This window comes from Elephantulus edwardii, unplaced genomic scaffold (assembly GCF_000299155.1).
Source record: "Elephantulus edwardii isolate Elephantulus edwardi_28Jun2011 unplaced genomic scaffold, EleEdw1.0 scaffold00372, whole genome shotgun sequence".
Lineage (NCBI taxonomy): Eukaryota > Metazoa > Chordata > Mammalia > Macroscelidea > Macroscelididae > Elephantulus > Elephantulus edwardii.
The window spans coordinates 1556834-1574397 of record NW_006400122.1 but is presented as its reverse complement, the minus strand read 5'-3'; the positions used below and the strand labels follow the sequence as shown (position 1 = coordinate 1574397).

Here is a 17564-nt window from a genome sequence, read left to right as displayed (position 1 = left end):
CCCCGGTGCCTGTCGGGGCCTGGGTTTCAGCTGTCCACACCACAGCAGTGGGCAACGAGCTTAAAGCCCCTGATGGCTCTGGGCGCTGACTCTCACCAGTGGCTATGGATGAAGTCAGAGATGGTTTTCAAAATGGGGTTTCAGCTCCTCCAGCTAAACTTTCTGCAATGTTTTCACACAACCTCGTGGCAACTCATGCCAATGGAGCCTTTTGAGGAGCACAATGCTGAGGGCTTAGCTCCCTCTGCTGTCACTTCTCTGCACTCATGTGTCTGCTCGCACACCAGCAAAGAATGTCTACTCACGGTTTTTCAGAAACCCTGTGGATATTTTGAACTATCTAACCATTCAGAGGCTACAAGAAGGTAGTTCCCAATGACTCTGAACTGAGAGGAAGCCTGAAATCCCTGCATCGGAGTTTTTCCAATGATGTATCAGATCACAACTTGAGTAGAAAGTAGCTTCTATCTTCCAGAACTTCTTTTCTGCCATCTGAAACCTTGTGATGGTTAAACTGTGTAAATTTGTGTTGTTGTGTGTTCTTGAGTTAGAACTGACCCATGGCTGACGGTCCAGCAGGTTTTCAGAGGCAGTAAATTGCACAGGAGGAGGTTTCCCATCCTTCTTCCGCTGGAGGGTTCAAACCACGTGGCTTTGGGATTGTGACACAGCTTCTTACCGCTAGGCCACAAGTGGTTAGAAGTATTAAATAAGAAAATGTACATGGAAATGCTTGGAATAAATGAAGTTCTTTGCAAACCTAAGACTATGTACAGTCAGGAGCCAATTTAAGGCACTTCCCTGGAGAAATCTTGTTGGTCAGAGCAGTGTTGTGTTCGGCCATATTGGAGCCTGAGGCAAAAGGAAAAATGAATAAAACTAGTCTTGACGTCTTTAAATTTTGATGCTTTGTCCAAGGAGAGTTGCACTGATTTTTATTTTAACAGATTGCATGATGCTATTAATTGCTTTGTTGGATTTTGGGGCCTCCTTAAAATTTGCTCCTCAGGCCAATGCTTCATCACTCTGTCCTCACCCAATGTCTGTCATTTTTGTGCTTCAATCCACACTTCCATCCTTTGTTCTGTATTCTTGAAAGACATCCTACAGGATCTATTTCCTTCCTTGTAATAATGGTCTCTCCGAAGGTAGTGATTGAGTTGCTCACCAACTTCCTTTTCTAAACTTACTGAATTACTGTAACATCTTGTCATTAGGTGCCACTGAGTCAGCTTGGACACAAGCAGCCCTGAACACAATAAAGTGAGATTCTGATCAATCCTGCGCCCTCTTCACAGTTCCTGCTGTGATGAGTCCATTGTTTGCCTGACAGATTTAGTTCTTCCTTATGGGGAGCTTTGGGAGTGTAGTCTTTAGGGAGGGAGCTGCCTTGCTGCACAAAGGTGGCACCCCTCAGGTGATCTGAATCCACGAGGGACCCCAAGGGAGAAAAATGGGCAATTTTCTCCTCAGTTATTTACATCCTCTATTGACACCTGCTGGAGCTCCAGCTGTAAGTCAGTCGAAGAATATCATGTTGGAGCCAATCCATAGCTGACCCTCCAGAGGATTTTCAGAAGCAGTTAACTGCATGGGAGGAGACTATTATCTTTCTTCCAAGCAGAAGCTGGTGCATTCGAACTGTGCACCTTTGGCTTCACAGCACAACTCCTTACCACTAAACCAACAGAATTGAGCTGGGGCTTTTATGCTTGTTTGCTTATGGTGACTTTTCAATTGTGAACCATAAATAAAGCAGTGACAAAAAATATTTTCAGCGTCATTTTACATATGTGACTTGGGATTTAGATACAATTGTTTTTCTCCCATTAAGGCAGTTGGGACCACTGGACACAATGCTGATGGATATTACAGTAATGGATGTTGTTATTGTGTACCAGAAATCTGAAACCAACTTATACCTTCCAGTAGGTTTTCAGAGGCAATAAATTAAATGGAAGGAGACTGCCTATTTTTCTCCTGCAGAATGGCTAATGGATTCAAACTTTGTGCTCTTTGGTTACAGTACAGCTACATTCTACTAAGATACAAGGGCTCTGGTTATGATAGGCAATATCCTTCCATGTAATTAACTGCCTCTGAAAGCCAGGCAGAGGGTCAGCTATGGGTCAATTCTGACTGTACAGTATACAACACACACACGTAACAAGAGCTGGACAATGAATAAGGATGGCAGAATAATTAATGTCTTCGAATTGTGGTGTTAGAGAAGATGATTGAACATACAGTAGACTGCCAAGAGAACAGACAGGTCTGTATTAGAGAAGGTGAAGCCAGTTTACTGCTTGGAGGCAAGAATTTTGAAACTCCTTCTCACACACTTTGGGCATGTGGCCAGGAGGGATCAGTTCTCGGAGAAGGACATCATGCTTGGAAGGGTAGAGGGACAGCACAAGAAATGAAGATCCTGGATGAGATGAATTGGCACAGTGACTGTGACAATGGAATCAGGTGTATCAGAGACAGTGGGTTGGCTCAGGTCCAGAACCATTGTTCATAGGGTTGCTATGAGTTGTAGTCAACTCAATGGCACATTACAACAACAACAACAGCAATTATCTGATATCATACAGGTTTTATTTCTATCCTGAGAGTAAGAAACTCAACATGTAGGAGCACTAGAACCAGAAGATTATTAGAGTGTCTTAGCCACAAGTGAACAGAGCACTTTGGAGAAAGATGGGCTAAGGGCTCTGTTGTGGTGTTTTTTTTTCTTCATAATTTTCTAGGTGTAGGAAACTGGTAATGGCTTAAATTGCTGCTGCCCTTGAAAATACATCTTGTGGCCTAGAATCCTAGATTTTAGCTTGAATTTTTTTCCTTTAAGAAATAGCTGTCTTGAAAAACAAGGAACTCATGCAATATTATTCAAAGTGGGTGACCCTGTAGGACATTATGCTGAGTGAAATATCTCAGTCACAAAGGGACAAATACTGCATGGTGCCACTGTTGTAGAATGGGTCTGACATCAGGGTCGGGGTATGACAGAAAAAACTGTAAAAATTATGTATATTGTATTGAAACAGATGAGGGAAAGAACAGATTAGAAGTGATATGTGATTGAGTATTGTGGTTAACACAGGAATCCAGAATTTAGGTTGCATAGAGAAGTGTACTCAGGGTGGGGGGTGAAGGGACGTGGGAATTGTATACTAATGAAGAAATTTTTTTTCCTCTCTCTTTGGAGGGGGAAGCGAGCTGGTGGGGAGGGGTGGGCAGGGAGAAAATTGCGGCAATGAATGAATGGAAATCCAAAATCTCTGTAAAAAAAAAAGTTAGCCTTTTGCATCATAGGAGTACGCAATGAGGGTTGCAGAGTGGATTATATTTGGGGGTAGGGGGTGGGGTTTGGGGAGGTGTGGGGGGGTATTGTGTACCAATGAGGGAGTTTTTCTTTTGCTTTTCAAGGAGAGGAGCAAATGGGGGGGGAGGGGTTTGTGCGGGGAGAAGGGTGCAACAATGAATGAATGGAATCCCAAAATCTCTGAAGATGTTCATGGAAATGAAAAATAAACAACCTAAATTTAAAAAAAAAATAGCTGTCATCTGTTGAGAAGCAATCAGTCTTAATGGAGGCCCTGGTAACACACATAATTAATTAAGCAATTAACTACTAGTCAGAAGGTTGGTGGTTCAAACACAGCAAGGGATGCCTTAGAACACAGACCTGAAAGCCTGCTTCTGAAAGGTAGTGGCCTGGAAAAGATGCAAAAGCAATTCTACTCTACACATACGAGATCATCATGGGTCAGAATCCACAGCAGGAACTAGCATTAAGGCATCATCATAACTCTATTTTACAGGTGGGAGTAACAGTAATAAGTTCAACAACTTTCCGTGGGTCACATGGAGGAAGCTGTAATTTTAATCTGGCCATCTGGTTCCAGGTTTGCACATTTTAACTACTGTTGTTGTTACTAAGTGCCATTGAATCCAGTGTGACTTACAGAGACCCTCTGAACAACAAACCTGAACCCTGTCCTATCTTGTGACATCCTCATCATTTCTGAGCCCATTGTTGTGGTCACTGTGTGAATCCATCTGGTTGAGAGTTTTTCTCTCTTTTGCTGACTCTCCACCTTTCCAAGAATGATGTCCCTTTTCAAGGATAGTATCGCCTAACAAAATGCCCAAACTATGAGACAAAGCTTCACAATCTTTGCCTCCAAGGGGCATGCTGGCTGCATTCTTTTCAAGACATATTTGTTTGATTTTCTGGCAGCCTATGAAATATTCAGTTCTCTTCTCCAATACCACAGCTCAAAGGGATTAATTCTTTATTTTAACTATTTGCTGTGGAATTCAAGGAAACTCATGGTGAACCCTATGAGAATAAAACGGTGCTCCATTTTCTGGCTCAATTTTAAAAGTATATTGCGAAGTATTTCTTGCAAGGTACCCCTATTGAGACTCAAACCTTCCACCTTTCAGTCAGCAGATGAGTGTGCTGTTTGCACTGCCCAGTGACTGTGCATTTAATCACTACTCTATTCTGCCTTTGTATAACATCCAGTAGGACAACTGAGGTTAATTCTCGCAATAACTTCATTAGTCAGGTAACATATTCATTTCTACCAATGAAATAGAGGCCCTAGAAAGTAAAATAATTTAACCAAGTTAAACTTTTTTTTAACTGAAAGAGAACCAGAAGTAAAAAGCATATCCCTTCTTTGTCCATATTCATAGTGTAGAAAAATTAGATACTATTGCCAGGTAGATGACTGAGTTAAGAACTAAATGCCATTGTTTAGTATACTACAGGCCATGTTTTAAATTCTTGCTAATGACAATATGAATTTAGGTGAGAAAGATTAGACCGATACTTCCCGGGTAGGTCTACATACATCACACATCAGGTTTGTGGGCTGAAATATATACTCCTCTGACTTGGGAAGTGCCAGTTTCATTTTGTGAATGAATATGAAGATGTTGATTTAACCTAATGCCTTTTGGTTAAACATAGAATCTTCAGCAAACACAGAACTGGGCCAGCTCCCTACTAAGCCTCATTCCTGGGCTTATTTCTCAGCTTATGGTAGAGGAGCCTGGTTGCCTGAATCCTGTTCCCACCCCAGCAAAAAGAGCCCCATATGAGTGTAAAATGGTGCAACCACTGTGGAAAGCAATGTGGCGCTTTCTCAAAAAGTTGCAAATAGAGATACCATTTGACCCAGCAATTCCACTACTGGGAATATACCCTAAAGAGACCATAAATGGCACCCAAGTAGATATATGCATACCCATGTTTATTGCCGCTTTGCTTACAATAGCAAGGAGTTGGAAACAACCTAAATGCCCATCAACAAACGAATGGGTAGAGAAGATGTGGTGTATTCGCACAATGGAATATTATGCTGCATTGAAAAACAAGGAACTCATGCAATATTATTCAAAATGGGTGACCCTGGAGGACATTATGCTGAGTGAGCTATCTCAGTCACAGAGGGACAAATGCTATATGGTGCCACTGTTGTAGAATGAGGCTGACATCGGGATGGGAGTAAGACTGAGAAAAACTGGATAAAATATGTTTACAGCATTGAAGTCTTTGGGGGAGAGAAGATTTTAAAAGTATTATATTTTAGGGCATTATGTTTATCGTAAGAGTACGGAATGAGGGTTGCAGAGTGGATTATATTTGGGGCTGGGGGATGTGGGGGGGATTGCGTACCAATGAGGGAGTTTTTCTTTTGCTTTTGAAGGAGAGGAGCAAACGGGGGGTGCGGTGGGAGGAGGGGGGAGGGGAGAAGGGTGCAACAATGAATGAATGGAATTCCAAAATCTCTGTAGATCTTCATTGAAATGAAAAATAAATACATTTTAAAAAAAAAGGAGCCCGACCTGCATGTGCTTGCAGGGCAAGTGCTTCCCAGCATTGCTGTCCTGTGCATTTGCTTCATGGTGTCTGATTAATGAGGGTTGCATAGCTTCAATAAATATTAATAACCATTTTAATCTTAGTAAACCTTTCATATGAGACGTTCAGATCTCTTCACAGTCATCTCCAGGCACCGATGAGAATGAACTCCTCACTGGGCAGAGTTGTGTTAATTCTGCCGGATCATGAAAGCGCCTTTCCAGTTGGGTTTGCGTGATGGGAGCCACGCTTGTGGAGAAGACATGTTGCCACTTAGGTCTGGCATGTGAGCAGATTGGCTGTCAACTCCATTTTTAAATAATGTATTCTTGTCTCTGTCATTTACTGATGTACCATTTAGGCTCTATTTTTTTTTTTTGTAGCGGGTGTTTCATACGACTATTACTACTAGTACTAGTGAAGGAGAAATATGGACAATCTCTGGTGTGAATTACAGTCTCCAAAAACCCTCTGGATGATGAGAGAGAGAGAGAGATTGAGAGAGAGAGAGGGAGGTGGTGTAGTGGCAAGGAGTTGCACTGTCAACTCGAAAGCACATGGTTCATATCCACCAGCTTCTCTATAGACGGACACTTTTCATCTGTGTGATTTATAGCCTCTGAAAATACACTGAAGGATCAACTATGACTCAGTTCTTGTTCAATGGTATATGACAATAACATTGCATATGTTGTTGTTGTTATGTGCTATCAAGTCACCTGCAACTCGCAGCAACTCTATGTACCACAGCCCTAAACCCTGCTTTACACTGTGCTAGTCTCACTGTCTCCAACATATCCACCCTCATTGACTGAATCAAACCATCTCACAGAGGGTCTTCATCTTTTGTACTGTCCTCCCACCCTCCCAAGCATGACGTCCTTCACCAAGGACTGGTCCCTCCTTGCAACATGTCCAAAGTATGTCAGACAAAGCTTTAGAATCCTTGCCTCCAAGGAACAGCCTGGTTTTACCCTCTCTAGGATGAACCTGTTCGTTCTCTTAGCAGTCCTTGATATATTCAATACTCTTCTCCAACACCACAGATCAAAGGCATCAGTTCTCCCTCTAGCCTCCCTAGTCATTGTCCAGCTCTCTGACACACAGCAAGTGATTGCAAAGACCATGGCCTGTATCAGGTGCACCTTAGTCTCCAGAGTGACATCATTGTTCCTCGGTACTTTGGAGAGGTCTCTAACAGCAGAATTTCCCATTGCAATATATTTTATTATTTAATTTAAAACTGTCAACTACACCATTAGATATACATAATTATTGTTCACACTTTATAGATGAGGAAACTGAGGCTCAGAGAAATGGCTTGACCCTGTCCATATATCTAGCTAATGTCAATGTTTGAATTTACACGGAATTTACTTGTTTCTAATAACCTTTGATTGTTAATGATGTCATTAATACTGCCACATTCTTGTTAAATGAGAATAATTTAGAACAAGTATTAACATCAGCCTGAATAAACAATGCTTTGAGACTCACTTTTTGCAATCAAGACAGAATTTACTTGAAAAAGCCTTATGAATTAAGAGTCCTATAAAGTGAGTTTAAAAATCCCTTTCCATCCATAAGATCAGGTTGGTTGAGCTTCACATTGGCAAATTGTTAGAGCTAGAGGGTATTTTAAGGAATTACGTAGTTCAAGCTTCTTATTTCACACAGGATAAAACTGAGGAATAGAGAAGTTAAATGAATTCAAGGTTATCACAACCATAAACATCTGCATTTTTGCCATAGAGATTGTTGACTTTTTTTTACCTGAATAGCACACTTTAAAAATGTATATATGGAAAAGGATTCTAAAACAAAGTAAGACTTACCCCCCCCTCCCCATGGTTTCTGTATGTGTAAATCACCACTTACTGGTGTGATTGTATCATCTGTTTCAGCAGATGGGAGTTCTAGAATGTTTACAACCAAGCGCAAATGAAGTCAGCAAGATTATGCTTCAGACTCATGGAAATTTTTCGCTTTCAGAATCCCACTTGTTAATTTTCCACTTCCAGGGGAAGTACTGCTCCTTCACAGCTAACTCTGTCATCCTGTGCTGAGGGTGGGTATATGGTGTGGGTATCCTGTGGTACCATGCCAGTTAGCTGGTTGTATGTTAGCACCATAGCCAAACAATAGGCTGGACAAAAGACTCCTCATTGACAGGGATTGAACATTTATTTCATCACTGCCTTTATGGCTTTAGTAGAAGCCCCAACACAAAATCTATCCTCAACCAATGTTTGTTAAATGAATAACGGATAAATAAATATAATGATCTAACAATGATTTCTAACCATAAAAAATAAACTTTAGGCAGAAAATAATAAAACACCCTCAACGAGATGAACAATGACACAGTGACTGCAGCAATAGGCTCCAATGTGTCAGAGATGATGAAAACAGCACAGGAAAGGACAGGGTTTGGGTCTGTTGTTCATAAGGTTGCTAGGAGTCATACGCAAATTGACAGTAACTAACAACAACTACCTTGACTTATCAACCAGAAAATAGCAAGTGGTCCTTAGGCTATTGTGCACTATTGAAACCTTTGAGAGAAGGAAGTGTGAATGGAGATAATGTGGACTGAGATGATGAAGAGAATTTTATAGATGTCTTCCAATGGCATCAGGAGTGTTTTGATGTACTTTTTTTTTTTACTTAAGCTTTTGTGTTCCCAAGTAAAAGGAGAATTCAATGAGACCTCTGTGAAATTCAAACCGTATGTGAAAGTTTAGAGATTTACCTAGTAATTGTTCCTCATTCGCTTATTATGTAAGAGAACTCTGGTGGCTTAGTGACAAGAAAGAGCACCACAATCATGAAGGCACATGGTTCGAGGCCACCAGCTGTTTCATGGGAGAAGGATGGGTAATCTTCTCCCATGCTATTAACTGCCTCTGAAAACTCACCAGAGGGCCAGCTGTGGGTTCCTCCCAACTCTATGGTACTCAACAACAACAACATGCCATATGGCAAAAAGATAACGATAGATACATAGTTTTCTGCCCTCAAGGAACTTGTAGTCTTGGGGATGGGGTGGGAGGGTAGGAGGAGTAAGACTACACTGGTAAAGTGTCACTCAACAGACACCTTGTTTTCTTAGAGGTAGAACCAACTCATAGCTGACCCTCCAGTGGGTTTTCAGGTGTGTTAAATAGCACAGGGGGACAATAGCCATCTTTCTCCCTTGGAGCAGCTGGTGGATCCAAACAACCTGCCTTTGAGTTGTCAGTGCAACTCCCTAACCACTGGGCCATCAGACCTCCCTCCGATATCATTAGCTATGTGATAATGAGTGAATTACCTCACACCTCAAAGTCTGTGTCATCAAATATCAAATAGGAATAAAAATAATACCTGTTATATAACTAACTGTGGCTGACTCTGAGAAGAACGGGAATCCCAGAACACTTGATTGTGCTAATGCAAAACCTATAGGAAACACTGCATGGTTTAAAATTGGGAAGGGTGTACTCTAGGGATGTGTCCTGTCTCCATACCTTTTCAACCTGTATGCAGAACAGATCATCCAAGCGGCTGGGCTCTCTGAGGAGAAATGCGGTATGAGGATTGGTGGGAGATCTATCAACAATGTGCGTTATGCAGAAGATATAACCCTGATTGCTGAAACTGAGGAGGACCTGAAGCACTTGCTGTAGAGGGTCAAGGAGTGTAGCCTTTAATATGGATTGAGGCTCCATGTCAAAAAGACAAAGATTCTCACCACTGGACCAATTGGCAGCATCAGGATGGATGGTGAAGAGATTGAGGTTGTACACAGCTTTAGCTTGCTTGGCTCCACAATCAACGCTCTTGGTACCAGTAGCCAGGAAATTAAGACATATTGCAATGGGAAAGTCTGCTAATAGGGACCTCTCTAAAGTACTGAAGAGCAATGATGTCACTCTGGAGACTAAGGTGCGTCTGATACAGGCCATGGTCTTTGCAATCACTTGTTATGTGTTGGAGAGTTGGACAATGATTAGGGAGGATAGAAGGAGAATTGATGCCTTTGAGATTTGGTGTTGGAGAAGAGTATTGAGGGTACCATGGACTGCTAAGTAAACAAACAGATTCATCCTGAAGAAGGTCAAACTGGGCTGCTCCTTGGAGGCAAGGATTTTGAGGCTTCATCTGACATACTTTGGTCATGTTGTAAGGAGAGACCGGTCCATGGAGAAGGACATCATGCTTGGGTGGGTGGAGGGCAGGAGCAGGAGGGGAAGACCCTCTAGGAGATGGATTGATTTGGTGACTGATGTAATCAGGATGAGTGTGTCAGAGACAATGAGATTGGCACAGGACAGAACAGAGTTTAGGGCTGCTGTGCATAGGGTCGGTATGAGTCGCAAGCGACTCGATGGCACATAACAGCAACATTATACAAAGTTTTAAAGTGGATTAAATGAGTTGATATATACAAATACTTAGTGGAATACATTGTTGTTGTTGACAACTATTGAAATTTATCGAAGTTCATAGAGTTTCTGGAGGCACATTGTTTAGGAAGTGGATGCCATTCCTGTTTCCAAACCTGTCATAGACTGTTACCTGGATTTTTTTTATGTGCCATTGAGTTGCCTGCAATGTATAGTGACCCTATGTACAGTAGCTCTGAACCCTTCCCTGTCCTGAGCCAGTCTCATTAACTCTGACACACCAATTCCCATCGCCCCAGTTGTGACTCCATGGATTTCCGATTCTGGGTGTGTGGAAATGCCACTTGGTTCAAAAGCATACTTTAAAATATTCAGTATGATTAAGGCTTTGAGGCATGTGAAAAAAAAAACAACAAACAAACCCTTGGCTGTTCAGGATACTTCTCTCAGGATGGATCAGAGGACTTGAAGGAAGGAGGGATGAAGTAGAGCAGGAGATGTGGAATGTAAATCATGAAGCCTTTGCTTTACTTTGAAGTCTTTGTGGGGCTTTGAAGAATCTGGATCATCAGAAAGACATGCTCGCTGCAGTGTAGGATACACTGACTCATAACAACCAAGAGCAGAGACAGAGATGCCCATTGGGAGGCTATTGTAGAAAGTGAAAACTTGAGAACCACTGATAAGGCAACAGAGATTCAGGGCAATGAAAAGTGAAGAGAGCAGAAAGATTCTTGAGACTAAAAGAACAGAGACTGGTCATTAGCTACCATATGAGGTTCAAAGGGCAGGGAGAAATCAAGACAAACCGAGATTTCTGGTTTGGGAAACTGGATGGGTGAAAAAGAAGGAATAATGTGGTAGGTAAGTTTGTTTCAGGTCATACGGAGTTTAGAGTTCTTTATAAGAGCTTTCAAGGAATAAAAACCAGAGACGCTTGAGTATAAAGGTCTGGCACTTAAAACAAGTATAAGACATTAAAGGTAAGGCAAGGATTCAAGAAATTCTTTGCGTGTGTTAAAAACACTTGATTTAAAACCCTCTACTGAATTCCTTTTTGTTGTTGTTTAAGATGAGAACATTAATATAGAATATGTAGTTCTTTTAGAAAAACAGCTTTCCATTTCATTAAAGTAGATGATCCATTTTGAGGACCAGAATAATGACTAGAATAATGACTTCTAAAGTCTATTAGAACCCCAATGCCAAGATTGTATTGTTCCAAAACACACTGAAAATCAGAAATCATCTTTAAATGACACTAAACATATAACCTTAAGACTTTATGGTGTAGGGAGCACAATTTAATAAATAGAAGCACGTGACTTGTAAAACTATCTAACCCCAAACATGCAGTGATGATGTTTTAGAAAAGAAAAACCAAATAGAGACACTATCTACATTTACCTACTCTGATCCCAATTGGCTGCAAACAGCAGAAGGATCTTCCTCCCGTAGTGGTCGCGGTTTTCCAGCACTCCTGGGAATCCATCGATCAGGGCTCTCTTAATACCGGGATCATCTGCCTTGAAGTTTTTGAACATGTCCAGATTCAGCTGGCGGTACTGAAAGTACTGGGCCAGGAGTCTAAAGGCATCTGCTTGGTGAAACTTCCTGGCTCGGAGAAACCTCAGAATGAAGGCATCATCTGTGCGTAAAAACCCGATGTCAGGCCTGGTGATGATCATGTCCCTGACCTGCTGAATATCCTGATGTAGGATATCTGGGTTCTCATTCAGTTCCAGCCGAGCTTTCTCTATAGTCTCTAGACTGAGTCCAGCCTGTAGGTGAGTCATCTTGGGCAATCTTCCCAGCTGCTTAATTTCTGATATGATGAAAGAATAAAGACTGGTCCCATTCACCCGATGATCTGCTAAAATTATGGCTCATTCAGCAGTGTTTTTGCAAAACTATCAGTGCCTGCCCCTCACCCCCAGCAAAAAAACAAAAACAAAAACAAAAACAAAAAAAACAAAAACAAAAACAAAACAAAGACAAAGGAGTTTTCTTTCTGTTCCTGGAGAGCAGTGGGACATTCAGGCCCTAGGTGGTCCTTATCATCCAAGAGAGAAGTGAGGAGGAAGCCATCAGTTACTGCAAAGGAAACACACACAAGAGAAACAAATCAGAGATGAGAGACTGAGGGCCCAGGCCAGACACCAAGGGCCCAGGCCAGCCAGGTGGAGCTTAGGGAGAAAGGCAATGGGCTCCGCTGTGGCTCCTCTAAGGCGTTCAAAGAACAAATGTGAAAATATCCTTAAAACAATGAAAGTTATACAAGTGTTCAGGTATTTTGTTCATAGGGTCACTATGAGTTGCCTATGACTTGACGGCACTTAACAACAAAACAACGTAGAGAGAGATCAGTTGACCTAGTGGACAGAAAGTGATGCTAACAAGCCAAAGGTTGGTTACTTTAATCTGCAGCCCTCAGGTCTGGTCAAACATTTTTCTAGGTCATATAGCCTTGGTCTGTCCACTTGTTGTACAGAGGTAACTCATGGTTCCTGTGAAGCTGAACACTGTGATACTGATGTGTCAAATGCATTAATGTTTACCCATGGTGGAAAGTGGTGGAGCTCCCCAACTCAAACAAACTTGGAAGTAGGAGTGGCATCCACTTCTGCAATAGCTTGCCTCCAGAAACCTTATGAAATTGGATAAATAATGAAAGTTATACAAGTGTTCAGGTCTTTTGTTCATAGGGTCACTATGAGTCACCTATGTTTCAAAGGCACTTAACGACAACAACAATCCTTAAAACAGGGTATTTGGCTTAATTTTATTATTGACAAAATTGAATACATAACAAACATGTATCTGAAATGTATTTGAGAACTTTTCAGTCACGTTGACTTGTCAACCTAGTAGTACATGGTCAGATTAACAAGAAATTGCTCTTTTTCCCCCTAAGAACCAGCTTGACCACAGGAGTGTCTTTGTTGCAGCATGTTTTAATTATGGGCCTAAAGATGGCAGAGAAGTTATGGTGGCTGAACAATTTATGGTTTCTGTTAGCCTTTTTTTTTACCCCCTCCAGAGAGAAGTATCTCTCACAGATATATCCTGTTTTAAAAAGTGACTACTTTCCTCTTAACAATCCAAAGGGACTGTAAAAGGCCACTTTATCCTAAGTTACAGGTAGGTACCTAGACGCTCAAAGGGGTTTTACAGTGAGGGGTAGAAGAGTTTACAGCTCAAAGTAAAAATTCCATAAAAGAAGTCAGTACCTATGAGAGAGGATATTCACATGCAGTCCTTTAAAAATGGTTGTTTTATATGTATTTGACACTTTTTTGCAGGGAGGGCAAATAGGATTGAAAATTTTGCTTAGCTCCTAACCAAATCCAGTATTTATAGAGGCTTAAAACTATTCCATGCTCCATTATTATTTTTTCTGTTCTCTTGTGATACCACTTGGTTTGTGAGACTAATTGGTACATCCCTTACAATAAGACCATCTAGATGGCATAAAGAAAAATATTCATATTACTTGTGTGTCTCTCATTTTAAATAGAAATGCTTAAGTCTTCTCAGACTTTTATCTGATGTGACGTCAATGTTCCAAACATCAAAAGACTTTCACTATGAATAAACTTGGAACCACAATGTATTTTCTTAGGTCAACAGTATCTGTGATAAGAGACAGAATATTTACTCACAATTTAATTGTTACTGGTAATGCCTTATTGTAAAAATTATTCAAGAGATAAATAAACCTGCTTAATTTCAGATGAGTAGTAATTTCATAAGGGGATAATTAACTTAGATTTCTGCTTTATGTTGTCTTTCAGCTATGAAGGAAATCAAGAGAAGATCAAGTAACTGGCATTCATTTTCAAGATATTAGAATTAAGAACATTATAAAATGTTGGTTTTACTATATAATTTTTCAAGAAAGAAGCACCTTATAATATGTTGAACAAGAATAAAAGAGTCTCTTGTTTCTTACTGATCTTAAGCATCTAGAGGAGTAAGGCCTAATGGTAAGAAGCTGCACTGCAATCCCAAAGGCACACAGTGTGAATCCACCAGCTACTCTGAGGGAAAAGGATTGGCAATCTCCTCCTATGTAATTAACAATCTCTTAAAACCCACTTGAGGGTCAGATATGGCTGGTTTCGACTCAACAGCACACAACAACAATGACAGAAAAGTAAAAGGGAGTCCTGGTGGCATCGTCTGTAGGGAATTGCACTTCTAATCCAGAAGTCACACCTCTCTGGTACCTTGAATCCAAAAGCCACTCTGAAAAAAGATGGACAATCTCTTCATATGTGATTTACAGCTTCCACAAAACCACTAAAGTGCCAGCGATGATTCCATTGCTACTCTATGGCAATGAATTTGCGGTTCTTTTGATTTCTTTGTGGTTTGGTTTTGTTTGAAGAAAAATAGAGCTATGACTTAAAATTGTAGATTCCCAGGACCAGAAAAAACTTTGAAATTGGTCCTGTTCAGTCGTCAGTTGATGCTAAAATCCCCTAACATCCCCCTCCCAATCCTTCAGAAAGTTGGCTTAGTGGTTTTCTAATTCCTCCAGTTCACCACTACACCCTCTGCTGCCTGTCCTGGACATGCTGCTAAAAGCACTGTCAGCACCATCTTCTAGAATGGTTCTAAGATCCAATGGTTTAAGATCTAAACCTGGAAAGATGGTCATTCTCTTATTTGATTTCTTTGAATGGTCTCCTCACTACTATACTCAACAAATTTGAGTACCTATTATGGGTGACCTTTATCCAGTATATGATAGACTCCATCATCATTCACACAGTCTGACATTTTCCTACTTTTTTCTCTTATCCATTTCGTCATTACCGCGCAGTCCTATCACTTCCAATATCAAATCCATATCTCTCTCCAGACCTATAGGTTACATATCCTTTGATCTACTAAATGTTTACACTTAGATGCCCCAATGTTGCTGTTATTGTTAAGTATCATTGAGTCATAACTCATAATTACCCTAAGAACAATTGATATGAACTTTGCTCTGTTCTGCACTAATATCATAATATGCATTACAAACTCGACTTGATATTGAACTAATTAGAATTCCTCCTCCAGAACCAGTTCCTCCACCTCTATCTCACTGCAAATAATATCATCTTCCATGATATATTTTCTGCCAGAAATTTGTAAATTATTCTGCCCTCTCCCACAGCTCACTCCCAATTGTTTCCATGTTTCTCAAGCCTGTGCACTTCTTTCCATTGTCATGTATTACCTTTATTCAGGCAACTTCACTTCTCAAATATTTTTTCCAGTGGCATTGTTCCTGTCTGTGCCCTTGCAACTGAAATATATTTCATATCATTCTTTGATTGAAGTGGATTGAAACATCTCATTATAGGATAAAAATGTGAAACTGTGCAACATGGATTTTAGGAGACTTCATCATCTGATCTTATTTTTTCCTTTAGAGTCACATCTCTGGTCACACTTAGACATTCACAGTTCCTTCCCAACTTCACAGGTTGCTTAGGGAAAGCTGTTCTTTCTTCCCAAAATGCCTACTGGTACTATCTATTAACTCCTACCTATCCTTCTGGACTACAACTGAGGGTCGTTTTCTCTAGGAAACCCTGTCTGGTTTTCAGAGGTCATGTGTCTCTATAGCCTCTACATGCACATTTAATTGCCATGTTTCTTTCCTTTTATGTACTCTAAGTGATTAATCTGTGGATCCTCAGTAAGTTTCTGGCACAAAGAGGATCAGTTATTTAATGAATTGTATTAATCAGTTATTTATTTAATTGTATTAATTAATCATAGTCTCGGTGCCTAGAACAGTGCCTGTCACATAGTAGGTGCTCAATAATCCATTGAGAATAACTAAATAAACTATGACTATTTTGTCAAACTGGGTTTTTTTTTCCAAAAGAGTAAACAATAAGTATTTTCTCCCTCCCCCAGCTAAATATTTTTAAAGACTGTTTTCCTTAAATGAGGAAGATGTGAATAACTTTTAAAATCTTCCCTTATCCACAAAGAATATAAATTTTTTTCCATAGGAAAACTTAGCTTGGGTACGTTGTATTTCAGATCACTGCCTTCTTGAAGCATGCTGGGTAGTGCTAACAGTGCCAAGACACAAAGGAAGGCATAGCAACTACTCATTCTCCCAATGAAGATTTAAAGCTGCCTGGAGCAAGTTACTTACCTTACAGTTCAGGGAACCCAAAAATGTTTCCCAGATAATTTACTATAGGTTCAAGGGTAGATTTGGTATTACATTTTTCATGGCCACCTTCCACACATAGCTATACCATGGTCTATAATATCTGAAATAAATATGTTTCTATCTGTATCTTTATTCTGTGCTTAGGATACAGTAGAAATTTTCTAGGAAGAATATGCAAACCAGGGTCATTTGGTTTCATACTTGAGATGAAATCGTTTTTTCCCATTAAAGGTAAATCCTTCATTCCAGAAGTCTGAGTAGATTTCTACTTAAAAATTTTAATTTGTAATAGTTAAGGCACTAAAATAACTATGACAGCAAGGATATCTCTAGGATGTAGTATTTTAAATTTACTGCATCATAACTTTTGTTTTAGTCGGGAAACTCCACCAAACACTGTCCACCAATTTTGAAAGCAGAAGTGGCATCCACTTGCCTCCGGAAACTCTATGAAGTTCGAGAAACGATTAAAGTTATACAAGTGTTCAGGTCTTTTGTTCATAGGTTGCAATGAGTCATCTATGGCTCAATGGCACTTAACAACAATAACACCACCACCACCACCAACAACAACGAGCGAGCTCTGTTGGCCTAGTGTATAGAAAGTTATGCTGCTAAGCCAAATGTGGGTGATTTTAATCTGCAGCCCTCAGGCCTGGTTTTAATTGTTTTTGGTCAAACATTCTTTTAAGTGGCATAGCACTGGCCTGTCTGTTTGCTATACAGAGGTAACTCATGATTGTTGTGATGCTAAACACCACGACCCTGATGTGCCAAATGATAGTGGACAGTGTTAGTTGGAGCTTCCCAATTAAAACAAGCTTGGAAGCAGGAGTAGCATCCACTTCGGAAGTAGCTTGCCTCCAGAAACTCTATGTAAACATGGAGAAATGATGAAAGTTATACAAGTGTTCAGGTCTTTAGTTCATATGGTCACTGTGAGTTGACTATGGCTCGATGGCACTTAACAACAATAACAATATAAACTTGATTCTCATTCAACTTGCCTAAACTAATTTAAAAACTCATACATAGATATTGTTGTTGTTGTTTGTTGTATACTGTTGAGTTGAGATCAACTCATAATTGACCCTCCAGTGGATTTTCAGAG

General features: G+C 40.3%; 1 pseudogene; it reads right to left on the bottom strand.

Moving 5' to 3' along the window:
- The window catches only part of LOC102850437, a 184850-nt pseudogene extending 172726 nt beyond the window's left edge, over nt 1-12124 (bottom strand).
- Nucleotides 12125-17564: the final 5440 nt, after the last annotated feature.